The sequence below is a fragment of the Acanthopagrus latus genome, chromosome 13 (genome assembly GCF_904848185.1).
Source record: "Acanthopagrus latus isolate v.2019 chromosome 13, fAcaLat1.1, whole genome shotgun sequence".
Taxonomy (NCBI): Eukaryota; Metazoa; Chordata; class Actinopteri; order Spariformes; family Sparidae; genus Acanthopagrus; species Acanthopagrus latus.
This window is the reverse complement of record NC_051051.1, coordinates 1,310,585-1,328,243: the sequence shown is the minus strand read 5'-3', so window position 1 is coordinate 1,328,243 and position 17,659 is coordinate 1,310,585. Positions and strand designations below refer to the sequence as shown.

Sequence of the window (17,659 nt, the reverse complement as noted above, 5' to 3'; positions counted from 1 at the left end):
TGTACATTGACAATGGAAATATATATTGTTAAATATATCTGGCTGTTGTGTCGTTACTTTTGTGAGTTCATAACCAACAACACACACTGACAGACACCCAGACAATCACACTGCTGCAGAAAATACTTTTTAATCAGGTTTTAACGTCTCTGTAGCCACTTTAACAATTAATCACTCTGTACAAGAACATTTACAGGCTTTAGTCGTTTTACATCAACACTTCTACTTCCTGAGGTTCCCCCTTCCTGTGTCTGAATAGATTGCTGTCTATAAAACACTGGTGGGGCAGAAGAAGCCAAATAAAGCAGCTTGACCTCAAACTGAAAGAAAACATTACATAAGCACCAGGAAATAATTTACTGGCTTCCTCCGGACGATGTAACATGAGATACGGACCAGTCAGATAGTCAGTTCATATTAGAGATGGTGGCTGGTGTGTGTGTGTGTGTGTGTGTGTGTGTGTGTGTGTGTGTGTGTGCGTGTGTGTGTGTTTAACTCGCAGGTTAAACTGACTTCCTTCTAGTTTATAGGGGTGGTCTGTTATAATCTGGATGTGTCACATTCCTTTCTCTCCAAAGCACCTACTTATGAAGCACACACACACACACACACACACACACACACACACACACACTGTCGTCACCCCCCGCCCCCAGCCCACCTGTGCTGCTGTTACCCCGAGGCGTTCTTCCTCCCTTCACGCCCTCCACTCCTTCCCCCTCCACACGCTTGTTTCCTGGGTGTTTACCTGAGTGCACCTGGGAGAGAGAGAGAAGAGAAGAGAAGAGAAGAGAAGAGAAGAGAAGAGAAGAGAAGAGAAGAGAAGAAGAAATGCAGAAGAAGAAGAAGAAGAAGAAGAAGAAGAAGAAGAAGAAGAGCAGAGCATGTTTCCGCTGCAGAAGCCCTGCAGGCGCTGCAGTGTCTGCTCCAACAGGTGAGATCAGAGACCAACCTGCCTGTTTACCTGCCGGTCTGTCAGCACCCACCTGGGACAGAGCTCACACACACACACACACACACACACACACACACACACACACAAACACCTGCATTTGACTTCCTCCACACCTACATTGTCATCTCCACCCCACCGGGCCGGGCCACATACATATCATCAACACAGGAAGCTTCGGCGCAGGCAGGTGAGGGAGAAACCGTTTATTATGGGCTGGTGCTGCGGCAGGTTTGGATTCACGGAGGGAAAAGTCCCGGGTCAGAAACTGTGTATGCAAATAATTATTTGTGCTGTGGTTTGGCTCGCAGCTTGTAGCAGAACAGTTTGGTTCACCGCAGGAGACAATGCAACAAACAGCAGCCAGAAAAGTCACATCACAAAAGTTTCGAAAAACAGACTCTGCACGTTCGCTGCAGTGTGTGTGTGTGTGTGTGTGTGTGTGTGTGTGAAGGAGGCCGGTGTGTCAGACGTTTGTGCTCTGCTTCATTTGCACTGTTACGGTACAATGTCAAGAATAAGGTCGTCACACCCAGCACACACAGAAACACATCAGCTGGTGTTATGGTAAAGTATTTCTGCTGCGTTGATCATTTCTTACACATGCAGACGTTCTCAAACTCAAGTGAGACACGAAGAGAAAAAAACACGTTCATTTAGATAAGCAACTCAGAACAAGACACCGATTAAAGAAGATGGTGGATGTTTAAAGAGCAGCCAGCGTCACCAGGATAACATGTCGGCATTGTACATTTCTGTAAACCAGAGATACGCTGAACTTGGTGCCAAGAGAGAGAGCGACCGCTGGTAACTGGTAACCCATCAGGTTAGCTTAGCTACATTTACACTGCGCATTTTAATGAGACGTTTGACATTTTCCAGTTGTGTTTGTGGCGACAGATCTTGGTAAAATAAGCCAGAAAACATGATCTCTCTCTAACTCAAACCAAGTGGTGTTTGTGCCTGAACGTAACCAGAACACAAGCACGCTGTCGACCGAACAGGAAACGTTCACATTTCATTATAAATTTCAAAAAACATATAAATTCCAACACCAACTCTGCTGATTGGATATGTAAAGAGCAGAGATGGAAAATAAAAGAAAAAGAGGAGGACAGAGGAGACAGGAGAGAGGAGAGAGGAGAGAGGAGACAGGAGAGAGGGGAGAGGAGACAGGAGAGAGGAGACAGGAGAGAGGAGACAGGAGAGAGGAGAGAGGAGACAGGGGAGAGGAGACAGGAGACAGGAGAGAGGAGAGAGGAGACAGGAGAGAGGGGAGAGGAGACAGGAGACAGGAGACAGGAGACAGGAGACAGGAGAGAGGAGACAGGAGACAGGAGACAGGAGACAGGAGAGGGGAGAGGGGAGAGGAGACAGGAGACAGGAGAGAGGGGAGAGGAGACAGGAGAGACAGAGGGTCACTTTATTCTGTAAAGTGTGTCAGCGTCCCTCAGACTGGATGGGACTTTGTTCCAGTTAGGACACATGTGACCTAGTGTGTGTGTGTGTGTGTGTGTGTGTGTGTGTGTGTGTGTGTGTGTGTGTGTGTGTGTGTGTGTGTGTGTGTGTGTGTCCCACTGAAAACAGACGTTGTGTAGTGATAACAGCGGGACAAAAGGGATCATCAGGTGCAACCTCCGAGCAACACAATCTGAACTGACCCATCTCATGTTTGCCGTCTTATCTGCTGCGTTTCACAACCAGCTCGCCGTATCGCCGCACATCGATGTGACCTGAGATACCACTGAAAGAGGGCAGGACGCCACTTTCAGCGTGAATCTGCGTTTAGGTAACATGTGTTAGACTAATGCTTCAGAGGCCGCCAGGGAAAACCACGTGCCAGTTTCCTGCAATGAATGATGTTTCCTCTCAGCTGGTCTCTGGATCTGTTCGACGCTATCAAGACGCTAACTGTAAGTTTGGACTTCCCAGCCTCAAGTTAGCTCGAGTAAATCCCCCGCAGGTTGCTGTTTAGATGACATATTGCAAAAGTCATTTTCACATCTGGTGCAGCGCTCAACCCGAGCCCCCCTCACACCACCGACAACCCCCAGACACACACACACACACACACACACACACACACACACACACACACACACACACACACACACACACACACACACACACACGGTCCTCACTTCCTCTCCTTTCACCCCTGACTCCGTCTGTCTCCTGCAGATTTTTTTTTTAATAAAGAAAGTGTGACAGTTTGATGATCTGTCAGCATGGAAGAGAAGAGTATGCGATATCTTCCTTTTCAGATAAAATTGTGGCAAAATGTTCAGATCAGACAACAAAGTATGAGCCCAGAACCAACAGACACGATGACTGGTACCTTTGATCAGCACCAGAGACGACATGAGACCGACATCTTATCCCGAGTCGCTCCGTACCTACAGGACGGCTCACAAAGTTAAAGATAAATACGTCAGATTTCTTTGGTTTTGTTTTACCACAGCGCTCTCTGTGCTGCTTCAGAAGCTGTTGTTGTTGCAGTCTTTGCTCCCTGCAGACCGCTGACAGATAGAGTTGGTCACTCAACTGTGTTTCAGCACCATGATCAACTAATGTGACAGTGAACATCAACAAAAGTCGATTAAACATGACTGAAATATACAACAAACTAATTTGGGGTGTTTCCAGTCAGATGCATGAATTAAAACAGGTTGATGGTAAGAAACTGTGAGACTTGTGAGACGAGTGTGTGTTCTGTACATATGATTGTGTATATAGGTGAGTATGGAGGTCGTCATGCTCATACACGTGAAGACCTGAGTGCACGCCGTGTGGAAATGGGACCCCGGACATTTCAGGCCTGCAGATTGCAAAATCTCATTTGCACAGATGTACAAACACACACGGAGCGTCTCCTCCCTCCCGTCTCTCTTCCCGCTGTGGAATTCAGAGTAAAAAGTGTGACGGGACGACTTCAGCTGCAGGAAAAACACATTTTAACACTGGAGAAGTGGAAGAGGGACAGACGGAGGAGAACAGGGAGCGAAGGATGAGCGGTTGTTCAGGACTCAGAGAACTCGTCTGATTTAATGTGCATCCGTCCTGTAACGGTCAAACTGTAAATGTTAGATTAAAAACATCTCACATTTTTTCATGAATAACTTGACAGCGATTGTCAAACATCCAAATAGTTTTCATTTCCAGCATGTCAAAGACCAAATTTGGTGGAGCTGGAGCATTTTTTTTATGGACCGAAATATTTCCCAGTTGGAGGCTTAAGTGTTCCTTTGAGCCCGAGGAGACGAGAGAGGAAGAAAGACAGAAAGAAGAAGAGGAGAAAGGAGAGATTAGCCACGATTTTTACTGCTGCAGTTGCCTGCCTACCAGCAAGTCAGCCAGGCAGTCAGCCTGTCCACCATGAAGCCAGTCACCCAGCCAGCAAACAAGCCAACCGGTCCATTTCATTCAGTGGGGCCACTGGCATGGGACCAAGTAATGCCACTAAACAAAGAGCTACTGTCTTGCATCACTTCCCCTCACAGAGGCCATCCAGGCCGCAGCCTCTTATCACCAGGCACTGCCAGTCTGCAGCGACCGAGGCCTCCACCACACCGGCCTCTTTACTGCTTTCTGTTACAGCCTTCTCCCATTATACCTCCATTATACAGCCTGTATCCAGGGGAGGCTTTTATTTCAGCCTCCAGGAGTGTCAACAAAAGGGCCCGCGCATGAAGAAGCTGAACAAAACAAAAAAAAAACGAATTAAACCCATCAAACGGCATTTTTAATTGAATTTCACCTGACCCCAACACAAAGGAGAATGTTTCTCCACTTTTTTTACCCGAGAAGTGCAGGTTTCTGTCGAATTAAAGCGAGTTACGTCACAAAGTGTTCATGCAGTCGACAAACAAACTGGAGACTGCAGAAGTCAGTTTTCCACTTCTCGTCAGTGGGCTTCGGCTCGGAGACCGCAGTCCCGCTTCTCGGATTTACAACTGAGGGAGAAACATTTTAAACATTTGAAGCCTTAAAATGTGGTGTTCTACATGGTTCTCTTCCACGCTGATCCCAGTGTGTGTGTGTTTTCTTCTTATTGCAGAAGTTAAGCAGTGAAAGTCTGGAATCTTAATGGGCAGCTTTGCTCCTCAGTCTTGATAAGTATTCTGCCGGTGTAGTTTGATACTTCCTTTCATTCCACAACCTCTCTGTGTGTGTGTGTGTGTGTGTGTGTGTGTGTGTGTGTGTGTGTGTGTGTGTGTGTGTGTGTGTGTGTGTGTGTGTGTGTGTGTGTGTGTGTGTGTGTGTGTGTGTCTCACGGATGCGTGTCTGTTTTCAACAGGCCCTGTAGCTGCCTAAGGGGGGTGGACATGTGTAAAGGAACTGTTGCATTCCTTTCAGATCCTCCTCTCAAAGGGAAAACACACACACAAACACACTCATTCAAATCTATACAAACTGAGCTCACAAGAACACACAAACCTTCTCCCTCTCTCCCCTCGTTCTCTCTCTTTCTCCCTCTCCTTCTCTTTCGCTCTCTCTCTCTCTCTGAACAACAGCGGAGCAGAAAGGTCCCCCGAGGCATCGGAGGGGCCAAAACTGAGCCGACCAAACTTGGCTTCCGACCCCGGAGCAGCGACACGCCCACTTGGCGGCAGCCTGCAGTGCATTCCTGGTGAGAGCATTGTCAAAGCCAAGCACTTCCTCTGGAGCAGGGCCAGCCCCACCACAATAACATTTCATACATTTATCTCTTTGGCTGGAGTCTCTTACACTCAGTACTGACACAAACAGAGAACAGACACGCATGCATGAGGGAGAACGCACACACAGGAGTATTGCAAAACACTGTTGTGATTCTTTGCTCTCGTATCGCTCCCTCTCCTCCTCTCTGCCTCCAAGTGTTCCTATCTTTGTTCCTCCTCTGATCTTGTTCTCTCTTGTCTCGTCCTTCTCCAGCGTCCCCTTCACCCTGACCTCCACTTGGTCTGATTCAGCTGGTACCTCGTCCTCTTTCACCTCATGAGTCCTCAAAACTTTTTCAGCTGGAGGGGAAAAAAGTGCAAAGTGTGAAATCATAGTTAAACTGAAGTAACAACAACACTAACCCTCTTTCCACAATAAAACAAATGGACGCATGTGGATCTGCACAGAGTGTCGACTGTGCATTAGACATTAGACATATTTTGATGAACCACTTGTTTGAGAGTCTATTTTATTATGTTTTGTTGTATTTTGTCACCTGGTTTTGTGTTTTTGCATGAATAAAGTTGTGTTTCCTCTACAACTTGATGCAGAAAATGCACAAATTGTAATATGATGCACACGTATGCTGTTCGACTGCTTCTCTCGTGTCTCCTCCAGTGCTGAAATAATAAAACCTGGTCCTTGGACGTCTGTTCAGCTGAAGACTAAACATGGGACAAAAAAATATGTTGAAGAAATAAAAGCAGATTTTGCAAAATGCAAAGAAAACAAATGTTGGTAAAAATACACAAAAGTCTATGTCTATTTAATGTTTTAAAATCCACACAGGGGATAAACCACACCCACAGTTCAGTGATTGGTCCAGTTAGAGTTACAGTACTGGTATTAAATTAACTCTCAGGTAGAAGAACAAAGAATTCTTCATTGTCTATAAAATGTCTGATAGCAGTGAAATGTGCCGCCTGTTCGTCCGTCTGGGCTCCAGATTCTGTTCAGTCGGGACAAACACACACCGACAGAGAGACTTATGTAACAGGTATGACTTCACAGGAAGTCAGTGCTATTGTGTGTGTGTGTGTGTGTGTGTCGGGATGGAGTTATTTTAAATGTAGTGGACTATGGTGAATATTTCTTTGGATTGTAATTAAATTTTTTGTTCCTCATGTTTGTGGGTTAAAGGGGCAGTTTGGTGTTTTGGAGAAGAAATTCAAACTCAGAATTTTAATATTAACAATATTAATGAGGTCATAATACAAACAAGTGAATAAAGCAGCTGTTCTCAGAGGAAAATAAGGAACACTGTGTGAGGCTAGAAAGGTGGCAGGGTCCGCCTCATGTAAACAAAGTAAAACAGTTTTAAATCATTTTGTCCTTTAAGGTCCATTTGTTTATTCAGTTTGTTTATCAAAATTTGTTTGGGCATAAAAATGAATCAGTCACTGCAGATGTTTTTCTTCATTCTGCCCCTTTATTAGTTCTTCCTGTTTCCAGCCTCTCAGCTGTGATGCTCTCACACACCCACACCCTCCTCCTCAGCACTGAAAGGTGGAGCTACACCTACATCCTCACTGTGGTGTAAGAACACAAAGAACACACACTGTGGAGAACACAAATCACTGCGGCTCACACCTTCACAGTCATCTCAGGTGGAGCTCAGCCAGGAGTAAAGGTACAGTAACAGCTGACGTCAGCAGCCAGGATGGTGTTGGAGTTACTAACCATGTCAGCGTGGAGGTTGTTACATGAGGCTGTTATATTATATGTTACTTTGGATAATCATAACAGATTTTCTAACCAATATAACATCTTAAATAAAGGATCTGAAAACAAACTCGGCTAACACATCAGGATGGCTGAACTTTATCCTGCACACTCACACAGACACACACACACACACACACCAGTCCAGACTCTGTTCATGGAGCTTTAAACACACTATAAAAGGCACAAAACTGTTATGTAGTGACTTTCACACACTGCAGGAGACTTGTAGAGTTTAGCTGAGAGGGTCTGATGTGTTGTGATAAACTTACAGCAGGTTTGTGTTACAAATCAAACAGACGTCGAGCCAGTGAGAGAAATAATGATGTTACACACATTTGTTATTCCACTGAATCTGCCAACACGCTGTCAGGAGAGGAGGAGAGAGGAGAGGAGGAGAGGAGGAGAGGAGGAGAGGAGGAGAGAGGAGAGGAGGAGAGGAGAAGAGGAGGAGAGAGGAGAGAGGAGAGGAGGAGAGGAGGAGAGGAGGAGAGGAGGAGAGAGGAGAGGAGGAGAGGAGGAGGGAGGAGAGGAGGAGAGGAGGAGGGAGGAGAGGAGGAGAGGAGGAGAGGAGAGGAGGAGAGGAGGAGAGGAGGAGGAGAGAGGAGAGGAGGAGAGGAGAGAGGAGAGAGAGGAGAGAGGAGAGGAGGAGGGAGGAGAGGAGGAGAGCGGAGAGGAGGAGAGGAGGAGAGGAGAGGAGGAGAGGGTGTGAGGTGAGGAGGAGAGGAGGAGAGGAGAGGAGGAGAGAGGAGAGGAGGAGAGGAGAAGAGGAGGAGAGAGGAGAGAGGAGAGGAGTAGGGAGGAGTGAGGAGAGGAGGAGAGAGGAGAGGAGGAGAGGAGGAGAGGAGGAGAGAGGAGAGGAGGAGAGGAGGAGAGGAGAGGAGGAGAGGGAGAGAGGAGAGGAGGAGAGGAGGAGAGGGGAGAGAGGAGAGGAGGAGAGGAGGAGAGAGGAGAGGAGGAGAGGAGGAGAGAGGAGAGGAGGAGAGAGGAGAGGAGGAGAGGAGGAGAGGAGGAGAGAGGAGAGGAGGAGAGAGGAGAGGAGAGGAGGAGAGGAGGAGAGGAGGAGAGGAGGAGAGAGGAGAGGAGGAGAGAGGAGAGGAGGAGAGGAGGATCTATACTATAATGGTCCTCTTGTGTGCGTCACACAGTCACATCCTCCTGTACAGCTGATGTTGAACGCAGCTCCACCCTGAAATATCCTCCTTCCTGTTCACATACATCTGTTTGGTCAATATGATGAGCAACAAGCAGAATCACCACAGTAACCGTCAGAAACAACCGACGCCCCGCCGCCTCTCAGGCCAGCGCACCTGAAGGCGAAGAGAGAAGAGGTCAAGACATGTTTTCTCTGATGGCTGAGAGTTGTGTACATTTTCTGGTGTGTGTGTGTGTGTGTGAGAGTGTGTGTGAGTGTGTGTACCTGTTGGGTATCTTGGCATGTCTCACTAAGGTTCAATGTTTCCTTTTAGCTCCGTTGGCACTCTCATGTTCCTGTTGGCTGACCTTTTCTCTTCCTGTGAAGTTCCTGTCATACACTCTCTGTTCTCGAAGGTCACAGATCTCTCAGCCGGAGCCGGTTGTTCCGTGTCACGGTCTCGAACCAGGGTCGCTATCCCACAAATTAATGACAGTAAAGACGGAGTTCATCTCGAGTTACACAGGACCTGATCGACTAGAATAAATGTTGGCAACGTGCTAAATGTTCTGTTTTATGCTGTGACGATGCTGTGTGTAAGATCTGGTTAGGCTTAGGCACAAAAACCACCTGGTTATAGTTAGAGGATCATGTTTTTATCTTGAAATATCTGCTTGTGTCTTCACACATGCAGCTGAAAACTGTCCCGAGGTTTCCTATAAGTAGCTGGTGGTGTCTCACACTTCTGTCTGTAACTCCAGCACCATCCCTCCGCTGCAAATATGAAAGTCAGGTCATAAAAACATGTAAAATTGAAGGCTGAATTGCAGCACAAGGGAGCAAGTATGCCATTGCGCAAGCAAAACAGGAAAAGCCATTGTTTTACCCGGTCGCTATTCTCAGGTAACAGTGGAACAGCTGGAATATCTGCGGAAACTTTGTGACATTGAGGAGGCAAACAAGGCGAAGAGGGAGAGCGATACAAACTGAGGTAAAACAGGGAACAGACGGACGTTCGCTCGATGGAGAGCGATGATGTGTCAGCGTCTGTTCCTCGTCACCAGACGGACTCCAGACTTTCTCTCTACCTGATCAGTAAGTAACAAACCTGTCCAGTTATCAATACTCTGCTTTCCAAAGCACTGACATCAACATTTCTGGGTCAAATTGGGATTCTTAGAGTTGTTTTTTGTCTTCACCTGTTGCCAGGCTGCTGGTGGTGATACCACATGGAAACACGAGGAGGAGAAAGTTATCAAGTTGTCTTTTACCGCTTTTAGTGAAGTTGCAGCTTTGTTAGCTTCTGTCAGAAGAAGCTGTTAGCCGTAGCAACAGTTACCTAGCCATTTAGAAAGGACAGTGGAGTGACCTCAGTGACTTCATCTCTTCTCTACAAAGGAGAACATTTGCCTTGAAAAGCAGATTTTCTGTGCATGTCATCTGGGTGACAAACCAGCGAGTTGATGGCCTGAGTGAAGCGTCCAGGACCTCGACAACACTCGTCAGCCCTGGAGGAAGAAGCATCAGCTGAAGGAGAGGATTGCTCTGGTTTTGCTTGCTTGTTTTCAAAGTTTGTCCATTGAGACACGGGCGACTTTAAGAGTGTGTGTTGGTAAATTAAACGGACTGCTCCTTTAATCTTACTCAACAAGTTTCAGCATCCAGCTGCCAATCAGCAGGCCCCACAGGACCGGCCGGGGAGAGGGGAGCGAATTATAACCCCTCTGGATTCACTTCCTGCCAGCCATTGTGAAAAGTGATTTAGGTAATGGTTTCCAAGAAAGGGAATCTCGAGGAACTGCAGGAACTAGTTTAGCTGAACCACACACTGACACACACACACACACACTGACACACACACACGCACACACACGTCCAAATCAGCTGAATATATATTAGCTGTAAGTCTTGTAAACTGTGTGGCAGTGGTGTTGTCTGTGAGAAGTGGTCTGGCCCGTGCAGCCCTCTGGCCCAGAACACTATTCCTGTGGCTGTATGCGTGTGTGTGTGCACGCGTGCATGTACGTGCATGCATGTGTGCGTTTGTGTGGCTTAACCAAGGATGTGGTTGGTCTCACTGAAATGCTTACGAGACGGATCCTTCAGACCCCCTCTACAGTATCTGTGTGTGTGTGTGTGTGTGTGTGTGTGTGTGTGTGTGTGTGTGTGTGTGTGTGTGTGTGTGTGTGTGTGTGTGTGTGTGTGTGTGAGAGAGAGAGAGGGAGGCATCATTCAACAGCCGCTCCTCCGTCCAGGAGCATCGGATATTGGATTAGTGTGTTAATCTCCCTCTCGTTCTTTTCTCACGTTCCTCTTTCCTGGGTCTGTCCGTGTGTGTGTGTGTGTGTGTGTGTGTGTGTGTGTGTGTGTGTGTGTGTGTGTGTGTGTGTGTGTGTGTGTGTGTGTGTGTGTGTGTGTGTGTCGATGATGCTGTAAGCAGAAAGGCCTGTACCTCCTGCTGAGGTCAGACATGAACTATTATTAATCCTCAATAAGCAGAAAGAGAGCGAGTGTGTGTGACATGAAGGTCTGGAGGAGTTTATAAGTAATAGATTACATTCTCAGCTCAGATTTAATGCTTTCATCCAAGGACGTGAGCGAACAGACGTCCTTGGTATCGTCATGCTTCCTGTAAGTTATGAAACTGCTGTTGGCTTTTTATTCACAGAAAGACAACAGACTCAGATTCCTTAATTCCAAGCTTCCATATTCAGCTCCAGTCCTGTCGTGCAGGGTCGAGCCTCCTTTTGTTCTGGATCCCAGAATCTGTTTATTATTAATGAATGCGTGTATGATCGTTGCACAAACTACAACAGAACTGAGAAAAGCTCTCTGGCTTATATCCTGCGAAACGAGACGAGATGCAGTAAAATATCCAGGATGTTTTCAGCGCGCTGCAGGCGACAGCAGGGATACAGCAGAATATAAACTCTGGTATCTGCACGTTTTCTTCATGTAAGCTTCCATCTTCAAGTTTTAAAGTTGGAGCTAGAATGGAGTTCAACCAAAGTAAAGACGAGCCGGTGAGACGGTGACAGACACGTTAATGCTTTTTTAACTCAAACATGATGAATTTTATGTTAAAACCTTACTGCAGGCTTTTAACTGAAGAAAACAAACATGAGGGAACCAGAAGTGCAACAGCTCTGACTTGTCTCTGTGTGTCAGGACTCAATTGGGAAATACAAGATAAAAAAAATAAAAATAATAAGCACTTAAATCCATTAAGTGCGTTTAATAAGAAACTACTTACTTTTACTTTTTTTAGTCAAGTTCAGCTGTTTAAAATCTATTTAATTGTGTTTCTCACCTATTTACTTCAATAAAACATCTCAATATTTATTTTAATCATCAATTTCAAATCAGTTTCCTTGGGTGTAAAGTTTGTTTGTTCATGTTGCTTCATATTTTCTACTAAGAGTCAAATAAAGAGATATAAGTTCCACTGTGAGGCGTCCACGTCAGGAACATGATGCTAAATGTTTGTAACTTTATGTGTTCAACATGCAGAATACTCTAAGCTACTATAAGCCGGAGCTGTGCAGAGTGAGGGAGGAAAGACAGATTCAGAGGGAGAGAAAGGAGAGCGAGCGACGCAGGAACACTGAGGGAACAGAGACACAGCACCTGCTCAGCGACCTCGAGCCCGGACAAAGACACCTCTGTCCCTCAGTACAATGACGTCCGGGACACTGTAACTTCCTGTGTCTGGTGGGACGACCCAGCAGCACAGCAAGCTAGCTGTTAGTGAAGGCTGAGTCTATTCACACACACACACACACACACACACACACACACACACACACACACACACACACACACACACACACACACACACACACACACACACACACAGTAATCAGCGGTCGTTCTCTCTGGAGACAGAAACATTTGTGCTTCAGGCTTCAGTTTGTGGTCAAGTTTTAAATTTAATACCATCTTTATGCTGAAGGCTAATTAAAGGATTGGTTCACCTAAAATTGAAAATTCAGTCATTATCTCCTCAGCCTGATGTGAGTGGAAAGTTCAGGGAAGTTTCTTTTTTTTTTTTTTTTGGAGCTTCACAGCAAAAACAAAAGAAGGCAGCTTTCTCCTGAACAACAGAATATATGAAACAGCTACAAACAGCTCGTCTGGTGTTTCCAGGTCTACAGCAGCAGCTGTATGGATCCAGTTTGTTGAAGTTCAGGTGTTTGTGTTTCTCTGTGAAGCTCCAGAAATGTTTTGTGGACTATAGATCAGATGTTAACACATCAGAGACAGAAACTATCCTCATGCTGCTTGACTTCAGTTTGCTGTTCTAACAGACTTTAATGCATTTTAATCACCAGAAATATGTAGAATTCTTGTTTAGGCTGGTAAAAGTGGAAACAAAGATGAGGAAGTAGAATTATTATAAGCCACAGCTATTGGCTGCCAGCAGCCATGTCTTAAATACTTTAATAGCAGGTCAAAATGAGAGAAGAAATTAAATGATTTTTCCCCCCTTTTGCTTTATTGCATTAAAGCAAACATGAAAGCATTTTTCCTTCTTTTCATTTTTCTTCAGTCTCAGATTTTAGCTCAATAAAAGCTCTTTGGTGTTCAGAGTTACGTAATTGTTCAGCACCTCACTGTCTTTGATAACAGGAAAGAGATGCAACCTTTAAAAGTCAACAAACCATCTTTGGATATTTTGGAGGAAATCATGGCATGAAACTCCCGACCTCCTCTTCCTGCTTCCAGACACGCTCAAGTGTTTCTGTAGAACCTGGAGACTCACAGAGCTCAGCACAAACCACAACAGGGTCAAAGCAAACTGGTCTCTTGGTGTCTGAGAGGTGGAGGTGGGAATAAAACCCACAGCCGCCTGCTGATTCTATCAACATGAGAGACCAACAAAAACACTGGACCCAAAAACCAAAGGTGAGGTGGGAGTCAGTGATCAGGGGGAAACTAAATGTGTAGAAACTGGCCCAAAGAAAGAAATCTCAAACTCTCAGCTCAGAGTTTCACCCAAACAGAAACGCAGAGAGTCGACTGATGGTGTCGACTCCCTGAAGACACACGACCACCTGAGCAGGTGAACTGCAGCCCTCTGATAAAACCTCCCAGCTGACTGACTGCAGCCAGCTGAGGGAGAACAGCACAGGTGAACCCAATAGATCCTGATTACCTGAGACCTGGACCTGGAGAAGCTCTGATCCGTCCGTAACACGGCTTTTAAATGTGCAAACAGGTGAGTTTACTGGTGAGCTGCGTTCAGTTTCAACCAGTAAAACAGTGAAACAGCAGATTTAGGAGACAGGTCCATTTTATTTATGCTGCTACAACCAAAGAATACAACAAACCTCCCGTCACACAAGCCAAGAAGTAAATCTCTACTTCAAAATGTAACTGCATAGAAGAAGAATAAACTGTGACTGTAAGGAAACAAAAAATACACATTTATTTATTTTGTCTTAAAAAACTTTATGCTTTGTTGCGTTAAAATGCAGGTGAGCAGTTTCCACCACAACAGTCAGAACATGTCACTGATTGCAACCTTGCAGATTTTTTTTTCTTCTCTCAACTTCTCTAAACCAATTACATACATTCCAACTCAACCAAACCCTGTAGCAGCCGTGTCACAGTCATTACGGCACATGATATATGGGAAAAGAACAGGGTAGAGAGCCGCGCCGATAGGACGACCTGATTGAAGTTTGATCCTGGCCACCAATTATGTGGTTGCTATGTTTCCTCTGTTGCTACCCCGGCGTCTTCCTTTCACACGCTCGAGTGCTGGAGGAGGACGAGGGCAGCGGAAGGGATATTATAAACACAGGTAGGATGTATAGGTGAAGCCAAAAATATGCTATCAGTGCGGCTAAAAATAGAGATCTTACACGAGTTTGCGTGAGTTAAAGTGTCACTGTTGTGATTTATTTCCATTTCTTGTCGTATTTTTCTCTGGATGTTTCTTTCATGTTTCTTTCTTGTAAATGTGAAGTTTGTGTCGGTGTCGATTTATTTGTTGAATCATGTTAAATTATCTTGATATAAAGTACAGAGAAGCAATTTACTTCAGCACAGTGACGCACATTCAGAGCCGCTGCAGTGGAGGAGGAAGCGTAAATACTTTATAATATGGATCAGGATCTTTTTCTAAGATATATCTTTTTCTATAAATTGATCTTGAAGTTGCAATATGTATTAATTTATTATTTTATTGCATTCAAAAATGTACTTAAATCATCAACAGAGCGAAGATGTCAGAGATGTTGTCATGTTGCAGGTATTATTTACTAAACTTAGCATGCTAACAAGCTAGCAGTGGCCCATCCCGTCCTCACAGAAGACACCTTTATTCATCTTTGAACCAATAATAAAGTTAGTTAGTTAGAACGTATAAACTTTATTAAAATGTGTCTCATTAGTGTGTGATGCTCATATGAAACATTGTTGTAACAAACTGCTCAGAGTGTGAAAATGTTAATCCAGTAAATCCAGAACTCTTGTTAGTAAAAAGTCCACAAACATACAATTTGAAGACATCTTCACTCGCAAAATCAATTTATGAAACTACAACAAACACATGAATGAAAACAAATAAATACTTTCCATATGGTTGTTTGCTTTAGTCCCGTGTGGGTGTCGGCACACTAACGGTGATACCACATGATCTCCGTCTGCTCGACTAATCACAGTTTGTTTGACACACACAGCCGCAGATCTGCACAACAAATATTTCACATTTTGGAGGTTTTTGCACATTGGTCTGTTCGCAGGCCTGCACGAGCTACGGTTACCCAGAAACCACTTCTCTCCATCCCAACTCAACGGCGCTCACACGGATCGAGTCTGAGCCTGATAATAACTATATGATGTACAGACGGTGCGGCCCGCGTGCAGGTTGACAGGTTCTGCACCGAGACACTGAGACAAAACAAAGACATGATGTTTAACATGCTCAGATCCACTGCTGGTTCTGTTCACACTCTGGAAAATAAATGAAAGAATCGTTAGCAATCAAACAAGATGATCAAAATACTTTATCACATGTTTATTTTCAATGAGTGGAAAATCTGAATGCAAGAAATCAACTTAAAAGTAAAAATGACAATGAATTGTGTTTAGAGCCGATTTATAACTGAAGTGATGCTTTAAAACACATTAAATGTTGTGCATTATTTTACCAAAATTAGAATTTTATCAAGGACAGCACTGAGTTAAGTCCAAGATCAAATAAAACATATTTAAATCCATTAGATACAGACTCTTTTTTTGTACTCACTCACAGATACCAGCCACTTAAACACTCCCAATTTTTACCATCATGATTCATTATTCCCTGAGAAATTTAAATACAATTTAAAATGTCAAAAAAACAATCTGGAATCTCAGAATGTTAAAGAAAATTGGCAAAACATTCTGAGCTCCGTCCCTTTATCCAGAAGGTAATGGGGTTTATTCTGAGACTCAAACTCCGTCCAAGTTTCATAAATACATCGAGTTGTTTTTGTGTAATCCTGCTGACAAACCAACAAACACATGGGCAAAAATATAACCTTCAGTCAGCGTCCTAGATAATATGTGTTCATAGGACAGAGTTTGTATTGAGTGCTGACCGAGTCAAATCAGATCAGAACCGTCAGAATAAATCAAAACAATTAAATAAGTTTGCACATATCAGTAATCATATATGATATATATAAATATAATATCCTGAACGGGTTAAATCATCAGCTGCACTTCAATCTGATGATGTTAACAGCAACATCAGACTGATGGTGTGATGATTTTATCTCTTTATTTTATGGAGATGAAAAGCTTCAAGGATAGTTTCACATTTTTGTTCTGAGGTGAGAAATCTGCCAACACTGTAGAGTCACGAGCAGAAAGACTGCAGGCACACTGATCTGAGGTCTGCCGATCACCATCCTTAAAGTTCACCAGGCAACACTGGGTATCTAGTTCCTGCTGAAACAAACACCGTGTTAAACTGACCGCTTCTGCTTCCACGGGGCAGAAACGGTGATGAATTCATAATTACAGAAAAATGCTCCTCTGAGAGCGGAAAAGAAATTATGTAATTCCGATAAGAAACAAAACATCTGAGCATGCCAAAAGAAAACTCCTCCACTTCTCTATGACCTTAATCATCTCGTGTGGACACACTGTTTCCTTGATGTAACCTCTAATATACGGGCATTAAATCTTCTGCGGGATGGCTGGTTATCTCCTCTGATTCCTCTCTTCCCTCTTCCTGTAACAGAAGGAGACGTTTCCCCCCTTTAACAGTGGAAACCTCGGGACACCGAGTCCAAACCCACAGGCCTCTCAGAGTGTCAGCTCGTAATATTGCTGCTTAATGAGGGAAGAAATAGCAGTGGTTACCGTTCAGAGTGTGTGTGTGTGTGTGTGTGTGTGTGTGTGTGTGTGTGTGTGTGTGTGTGTGTGTGTGTGTGTGTGTCTGCACATGCCTGAACGCTTGTGTGTTTGTGTGGGTACGTGGATATGTTTGCAGCACGGCTGTGCACAAATGAATGCTTTTGTGTGGTTGTGTGTGCATGTGTGTGTGTGCTCGTGTGTGTCTGTGTGTGTGTGTGTGTGTGTGTGTGTGTGTGTGTGGGATTAAATGAATGTGATTGTGTTTGTTTGCTCGCTGTGTGTAGGATACAGGAAGCCTTGGGGGCCCAGACTCTTGCTGTTTGTTATGGAGTGAGGAGGAGGTGTGTGTGTGTGTGCGTGTGTGTGTGTGTGTGTGTGTGTGTGTGTGTGTGTGTGTGTGTGTGTGTGTGTGTGTGTGTGTGTGCGCGCGCGTGTGTGTGTGTGTGTGTGTGTGTGTGTGTGTGTGTGTGTGTGTGTGAGAGAGAGAGAGAAGCAGTGGAAGTTGAAGCCGTGTCTGCTGTCTATAACTGCTGGGCATGGAGCCTCCTTGGAGCCAGAGAACGGTGCAAGGGCACACACACACACACACACACACACACACACACACACACACACACACACACACGGTAACACTTTATTTGAAACATATAGCAGTGAGTTACGGTGGACTAATGATCCACTCAGGCCTTGAGCTGATTCATCCCTCATGTAAACGCTCCAAAGTTTTCATGTTACATCTTCTTCTTCTTCTTCAGTGACACGAAACTGGAGCTCTGCATCGGCTCAACAGGCAGCCA

At 44.9% G+C, this 17,659-nt stretch overlaps 2 long non-coding RNA genes across 2 annotated transcripts; both read right to left on the bottom strand.

The window, feature by feature from the left end:
* Positions 1–8,438: 8,438 nt before the first annotated feature.
* On the bottom strand, positions 8,439–13,755 carry LOC119030743. Its single transcript, XR_005078399.1, has 3 exons — positions 13,666–13,755; positions 8,796–8,984; positions 8,439–8,685 (listed from the first exon to the last, which is right to left on the bottom strand). It is a non-coding gene; the product is annotated as an uncharacterized LOC119030743 (long non-coding RNA).
* A 1,330-nt stretch (positions 13,756–15,085) lies between these two features.
* Positions 15,086–17,244, bottom strand: LOC119030741. The gene is made up of 2 exons (XR_005078398.1): positions 15,766–17,244; positions 15,086–15,470 (listed from the first exon to the last, which is right to left on the bottom strand). It is a non-coding gene; the product is annotated as an uncharacterized LOC119030741 (long non-coding RNA).
* Positions 17,245–17,659: the final 415 nt, after the last annotated feature.